This window comes from Saimiri boliviensis, chromosome 1, assembly GCF_048565385.1.
Source record: "Saimiri boliviensis isolate mSaiBol1 chromosome 1, mSaiBol1.pri, whole genome shotgun sequence".
NCBI lineage: Eukaryota > Metazoa > Chordata > Mammalia > Primates > Cebidae > Saimiri > Saimiri boliviensis.
In genome coordinates this window covers 222,005,426-222,013,544 of record NC_133449.1, presented here as the reverse complement: position 1 = coordinate 222,013,544, position 8,119 = coordinate 222,005,426, and the positions used below count along the sequence as shown (strand labels likewise).

General features: G+C 37.0%; 1 non-coding gene across 1 annotated transcript; it reads right to left on the bottom strand.

Moving 5' to 3' along the window:
* Nucleotides 1-7,686: 7,686 nt before the first annotated feature.
* On the bottom strand, nt 7,687-7,793 carry LOC120365650 (U6 spliceosomal RNA). The gene has a single exon (XR_005580540.1). It is a non-coding gene; the product is annotated as a U6 spliceosomal RNA (small nuclear RNA).
* Nucleotides 7,794-8,119: the final 326 nt, after the last annotated feature.

Sequence of the window (8,119 nt, the reverse complement as noted above, 5' to 3'; positions counted from 1 at the left end):
CTATCACGTGGCGAGCCCGTACGCAGTCGCATTTCCGGAACGGACTAGGAAGAGACCCTATCTAAGGTTCTTTGGGACGCCCACTGAGACGTAGTGGGCGGAGCCTACGGAATGCTCCTCTCAGTGAGCCTGGGACATAGCTCCGCCCCTTCCACGCAAGATTTAAAGGAGAAGTGGCTGGCGAAGAGCGTTTAAAAGGGACATAAGCTAGGGCTATGGAGTAGGCTGTTGTAAATTCACAGGGGGTAATCGGAAATGAGGAAAGGACTTGGTAGGCTGTCAGTTTTTAAATAGAGGCCTCACTGAAGTTGACATTTGTGCAAAGGCTTGAAAGAGTTGAAATAGTAGGTTGATCAATCATGCAGGGAGATCATGGGACCCAGAAAAATTGGTAAGATCTTCAGGCAGAAGCATTCCTAGAGCTTGTCGGGAAGACTTTGGAGACCAGTGCTCTTGAAGCACTACCAAAAATCTCAGAGAATGGAGCATGGCTGAAAAACTTGAAGCAGTGGATGTGTATTGGCCCTTACAGTTCTGCCACTTTTGTGACCTTGTCTATTCTTTCTCTGTACTTTTTTTTCCCTTATCCTTCTGTTGATAACTAACCAATCCTCTCCCCCGTTTTCGTCTCTGAAGCCAAGATGTATGGTAGTTTTAGTTTTCTTGAGATTCCCATTTTCATTGCCTCCAGGGAGACTTACAGTAAGCTATCATGAATATTGATATTTACAATTTTTTTAATTAATAGGACTTTCAAAATTGCAGGTGAGATTCAAAATATACATTGATTCTGGTTTGTCACATTTAGGCATACTTTATTCTCCCACATATTTATTATATATCCAGTCCAAAAAATGGATTTCCCTATGGCAAATAGTTTTTCTTAAAAAAAAAAAAAAAAAATGAAAGAGAAAGATGATGAGGCCTGGAGAATTTAGGTCTTGAAAAGCCCACACAGGTAAAAAGAAGTGGCAGGACGACTTTAACTCTGCTTTCTATGAAAATGTTTTTAGAGCCTAAAGAAAGGGAGTCAAGTTTTTTTCATTTTTGTTGAGTGCAGTTGAGGGTAGATTTTGGACAGTTATTTGAATTCCTCAAACTTCTTCCATTTGTAGTTTATAATTTTGGAGATCCACACACTCAACATATGTGGCTAATCTGGACTCGTAAATTGGCTAAGAAACGAGAGAAAGAGAAGATTGTAGGGCATGGCAAATTGATTACAATGAATTTTGAACAACCTAAAATGTTGCATATTGGGAAAAGAATAATTTAAAATAAAAAAAAATGGTACAAAACATAGGAAAATAAATGATCTAGATAAATAAATGTCTATACAAAGTCTTAGACTCATGACAGTTATATATATCATATAAATCCTTTTCATTTTGTTTTTCTGAAAGATATTTGACAACTCCTTATTATTATGTAAAGGAAAATAAAAATAGGCATTTAAGGGAGTTGGCAGACTATGATTTCCACAGGGATATGAGTAAAAATTCTGAATGTCATTTAGGAAAAATGTACGAAAAACCTGGCATTGCTGGTGTAACTTTTTTTAAAACTTGAACAAATTTTAGTCTATGAAAATTGACATTGATCTTATTTTTCAGATGTAGTAGGAATTGGGTTGTGTCTAAATTAACTGTCTACAGAATGCAATTGTTGCTGATGCCCTAACATTAAGGCTCACATCTGATTTTTCTTATTAAAGTAAGCAGCTGGATGCTGTGTTAGTCAGCCTGAGTGACTGTCTCCTACTCAGCCTGTTGTACAGCAGTGTTACTTGGCTGTTGCTAACACAAGAGGCATACTGGAATGCAGAACCTGTGCCTTTACCTATTTCCATTTATAGTTTCAACTAAAAAGTAGCAAGTGTTTCTCTTCACTTCTATTATTTTTACTTATTTTATTTATGGAAAATTTTAAGTATGAAGAATACAGAGAAACATATTTCAAAAATTGTCAATACATGGCCACCCACACCTCCATTAGTTTCTTTTTTTTTTTTTTCTTTTTTGAGACAGAGTCTTGCTCTGTTGCCCAGGCTGGAGTGCACTGGCACAATCTCCGATCACTGCAACCTTTGCCTCCTGGGTTCAAGCCATTCTCCAGCCTCAACATCCTGAGTAGCTGGGACTACAGATGCATGCCACCATGCCCAGCTAATTTTTATATTATTAGTAGAGAGGCGGTCTCACCATGTTGGCCAGGCTGGTCTAGAACTCCTGGCCTCAAGTGATCCACCTACCTCAGCCTCCCAACTCCATTAGTTTTAAATCACAATTTCCCTGCTACTAAATGAAGATGTTTCAGACAAGAACAAATCAACTAACCAGACAGAACCTATTCTTCCTAGAAGAGTAATAGGGAAATTCACAGCTTGTTGACAAAGATATTACTACACGTTAGCCACTACTCAGAAGTGAAATGTTAACAAAAAACATTTCAATGACTTTTGAAAGTAAATATAATCTCTTTTATTGTGCTGCAGTTGCTAAACTGTGCTATGATGTGTACTTGCAGATAAATTCTAAATATTTTGACTTGGAGGCATTACTATAAACTAAGGGTTGCCAATCAGAGATCAGGTGATTCCAAACAAGTGTCATGTGTTTGGCTACCACAGAAATGCCCTGTACTTGTCCACATTTTATTCCAAAATTTCCCATGAAGGTATTAGGAGTTCCTTTCTCTTTGGGCTCTACCTAGTGATCTTAATGTTTAGGTAAAAACGAAAATAAACGGGTCACACTGTCTGATCTTAGGAGAAAAGGAAAGGGAAATTAAAAGGTCGTGGGAGTAACCAGCAAATATGTTTGCAACTGGAATAATTTTGCAGTCTAATACAAAACATCTTATAAAATGGTCAGATTCGTTTATGGTTCTCATTTCCCAAACATATCAGCATACTCATATTCACATTTCTGATTGCAAGGCCACTAAGATAAAAAGGGATTGTAGAGACTAAACCATATCTATGCTCACAAAAACATACAATATCTTTCTTACTTTAAAATCTGACATAAAACTGTATGCCTACAGCTACTGACATGGATTTCTGACATTTAAAATACAGCGTTGCAATGAGTATTTAATAACCCTTTGCATTTGTATTTGGTTAATACACAATTAACAAATTCGTATTTGTCGCACTGGCCTCAAAATCCTTTCTTAGTTTTATTCTCAGTTGTCAAGTTACAACTAAGAGAAGAAAAGGAGTCACCTGAAGTAAATACCTAGTTTCTAGAAAACAGAGTACTACTAAAGGAAAAGAAATAAAAAGAAGAAATGGCATTTTAAAAATATCGTTGATATATGTGACCCCCTCAAAACTGGAATGCTTTTTGTTTTGCTTTAAGACTACTACAAATTAAGGCATAAAGAAGACATGACAACATATTAAAGAGAAAATCCTATAAAGCCATCCTCAGTTCATCAGATACTTACTAAATCACTACTATACACAAGGCCTAGTACTAATTGTTAGGTGGTAGTGACATAGTGATGGGGACACAAGAATGATTATCTCACAGTTCCTATCACAGGGTCCTGAGACAATAGTAGAATTATGACATGTATGTATATAATCCTCTCTCAATGACAGTAACCTTGAATAGGGCTGACATGCACTCTCTTCTTTGATCAAAACTTTAGTCAGGCTTTTCTCTGAGTTCTCTGCTTGATGAGGCCTGATCTTGGGGTTTCTTCTAGTACAGATGCTCCTCAACTTAGAATGAAGTTACAATGCAAAAAAAAAAAAAAAAAAAAGAAAAAAAGAAAAAAAAAAAAAGAAAAAGAAAAAACATCATAAGTTGAAAATATTCCAAGTGGAAAGTGCAGTTAATATACCTAACCTATTGAACATCATAGCTTAGTCCAGCCTACCTTAAGCATGCTCCTCGTGACTGCATGGTTGACTGAGAGCATTAGCTCACTGTCACTGCCCAGCACCAGGAGAGGGTCTTGTATTGTAAAATCACTAGCCTGAGAAAAGAGCAAAATTCAAAATAGGAAGTATGTTTCCATTGAATATGTATGGCTTTCACATCATCATAAAATCAAATCATTGTCACTTGGGAACCATCTATAGAATCCAGTTGGAGCAAGAATCCTGCCACATCAATTTAATGAATATCCCCCACCCTTGGCATCAGACCACCCTTAATATCTTATCACCATGGCCTGCCTTCAGCAATAATCCTATCAGGTCAGTTTAGCCAGAAATCCTTTATCCTTGATGTTTCCTCTTAGTAATTTTTCCCATTGCTCCCCACCCTACTTCTTGGTTATAAATTCCCACTTGTCCTTATGGGAGTTAGAGTTGAGTTCAGTCTCACTCCCCCATTGCCAGACCTTACTGCTGTAGTCCCAAAACCTATCTCCATAGCTGGCTTTGAAAAGGTCTGTCTCATCATTCTTCACAAGTGTCATTAATAAAGCATTCTTGAGAAAGTCACTTCAACCTATCTACCCTAACTTTCATCTCTTACACAGTGAAGTAAATAGTTGTAACTACCCTTAAGGTGGTAGTGACGATTAAATTAATTAATACATTTGAAGATATAGCAGACTGGCTGGCTTCTATAAAATGTTCTAAATTGTTAGTTATTACTTCACTGACACATGGCATAGGCTAATTGGAAAATATAACATTTTCATGAGTTCGTATTGACATTGAGGGAGAGTTCGTATTGATATTGATGTTGGTGGATAGGATCTGCTTGAATAAAAGCAAAGAGGCACAATGTACAGGGTGTGTCGAAAGAATAGGAAGTAGAAAAGCTTGATTGGAGAATAAGAGGGCTTTGAATGCCAAAATTTTTCAGTAGAAGAATAAAATGATCATAGTTGCATTACTTTAATCTGGAAATTATTTGTGACTATTTTGATAGTGAAGACTTTATAAAGCCTTCATTAAAATAAATTGAAATAGAATAGGTGATTAATTCTGTAAGTGATACCCAAATGCCTGTCCTTGAACTAGCTACATGAGATTCAGGATTATAAAGGGGAATTCCTCTCTGTATCTCCAAATAGAGAAATAGGTGATATATCATGTATATCATACAACATATGCTCTATGAGATGTAACCTATCCAAATCATATATTCTTGTGTGAAATTATGAAGGAAGGCCTAGGAATTTTGGTTTATAAAAATCTTGTTTGAAAGTTTTGCAAATGTAAAATTTACAGTACTTGGCAAAGTCCTACAGGATGGATAAGGTGATGGGATGAAAGAGGAACAGCAACTCTAAAGTAGTGACTTTCAAATACAGATCAACATATCAATCACCTGGAGCATGTTAAAACACAAACCAGTGATTCCAATTTAGTGAGTCTGGAATGGAGCCCCAAGAATCTGGATCCTTTTTATTTTTTTCAGATGAAGTCTCACTCTGTTGCCCAGGCTGGAGTGCAATGTCATGCGATCTAGGTTCACTGCAACCTCTGCATTGCAGGTTCAAGTGATTCTCCTGCCTCAGCCTCCTGAGTAGTTGGGATCACAGGCACGAGCCAGCACGCCTGGCTAATTTTTGTATTTTTAGTAGAGACGGGGTTTCACTATGTTGGTCAGCCTGGTCTTGAATTCCCGACCTTGTGATCCACCTGTCTCAGCTTCCCAAAGTGCTGTAATTACAGGTGTGAGCCACTGCACCCAGCTGAATCTGATCCATAAGTGTTGAGTTTGGTGATTTTCAGGCTTTAGTGTTCATCATACTCGTATGGAAAACTTGTTAAAACACAGATTGCTGAATTTCTAATTCAGCCAGTCCTGAGCAGACCCAAGCATTTACATTTCTAACTAGTTTCAAAATAGGAAGCACTACAGTTTGAGAACTGCTACTCCAGCTGATTTGTATAGCCTGGGTAATGGGGAGAATGATGGTGTCCTTATCGTCAAGAATCTTCACCTTTTCTATTAGGTTGAAGAAAATCATACTTTTATTCCTTGTTATCTTTTAAGAAAGAAAAAAAATGGAGGATGTTTAATCATTTGTTGGCCTTATACAGACAACATGACCATGGTGAAATGTAATATCCATTTGAAAAAAATGACTAATAACATTCTCACTGGATAAATAAAAGGTGAAGAAAAAATTTATTCTCTCACAGTTGAATTGAAATATCCTCTTGTTATAGAGTAATAAAAATTGTCAACTGCTTTGTTATCCTTCTGATGTTTTAACATCTGGACTTTAGATGACAAAGGTAATTGCAAGGATACTTTGTTGTTGTCATTGTTGCTCTATTGACAGGAGGCAGCAAAATGTGAATTTGGCTCACAGACCAAATTTACTCAATGTCTATTTTTGTATGGTCTGCAAGCCAAGAATGGTCTTTACATTTTTAAGTGGTTGAAAAAAATCAAAAGAAGGGCAGTATTTCATGACTCACGAAAATTATACAAAATTCAAATTTTAGTGTCTATGATTGTATTAGAATTCTCCAGAGAAACAGAATCAATAGGCCAATAGGAGGTATGTGTGTACGTGTGTGTATACATATACATATGTATATGGAATACATAATATTTTGGATATTGGAGTTGGTTCATACAATTATGGAGGCTGAGAAGTCCCATGATCTGCTGACTGCAAGCTGGAGACCCAGGAGAGCTGATTTTTTAAGTTCTGGTCAAAGTGCAAGAGAAGATCAATGCACCATCACAAAAACAGTCAGGCATCAAGAGAAAATTCTTCCTTAGCTTTGGTTTCATTTAAACTTCCAATACATTGGTTATGGCCCGAAAACATTGGGAAGGTTAAACTGCTTCACCCTCCTTACTGGTTCAAATGTTAATTTCATTAATAAACTCTTCACAGACACACCCAGAACAGTGTTCAGCCAAATATCTGGGCACCCCATTGTCCCAGTCAACTTGGTAAACAAAATCTATCCCTTCTCAGCTTGGCATTCATACACATCTCCTTAAATCATATTTAATCTCCAAATAAACATAATAACAAGCTCACAATTCCACTTCACATAATACAGCTATCTCACTTACAACTGAATATGCATTACCCATTCCCTAGAAAAGGAGGTAAAGTTCTTCACGTTTACTTTTCTCCTTGACATCCTGTAACTTAAAAACTACTATGATGTACAAAAAAAAAATACTATGAACAATACTTAAATATTATGCTAATAAATCAATACATTATATGTCACATAATAAGGGAATAAGAGAGGGAGAAAAAGGTACTATAAACACATGAACATTTCACAACAAAATAAGAGGGAATACTCATAGCAGTCTTCATTTATGTAACTGGTAACATGGCTGTAGCTGATATTTACAAATACCTTCTTTCACTATCCTGTTTTTTGTTTCTTTCTTTCTTTGCCTTTAGCAAGCCCCTCAACTGGTTCTTTACCTGGTCAAATAACCCAAGCCTTCATTCCTAACGGGTCTAGGGCATTAGGAGTTTTGCCTGGATTGGGTTGTAATTTTACATTAACCTTAATTTACTGGACATGTAGTACAGAGGGGCATCCTACAGGTTTTACTGCATCTCAGACATACTCAACCTTACTTCCATTGCTCAGTAGCAGTCCCATTTCCCCTTGCTATTCTGATCAATCACGGCAGACAGCACAGCAACTCTCATCTTTGCTTGTTGATTCAGAGGCACAAGGAGTTAAAAGTGGCTGGGCAGCAGTTTTATTAATTAATTTATTTTTCAAGGGAACACTTCATGAATTTGCATATCATCCTAGGGCAGGGGCCATGCTAATCTTCTCTGTAATGTTCCAATTTCAGTATATGTGCTGCTGAAGTGAGCACAGTTTTCATTGTTGTGTCTCCTAGTGGAAGCATTTCTCTCTCAGGAGCTAGGACCTTTACGCCAGTAGAGCATAAAGGTGATGGGAACAGGAAGCAAAAATTTTATTAGTGGGTCACTAGGAGTAATGGTGAATAAATTCTTTCCAATTTCTGCCCCTTATTCCTGGACCCACGAGTCTTTGCTATGGAAGAAACAGCTCTATCTACATATTAGATATTGATTCACAGAATCTGTAGCCTCAGCATTGCAAAATACTACCACCTAGCTGGTTTCTGTAACTAAGTTTTCCAAAGGCCATTCCACTGTTCTATCAAGCCAATTGTTT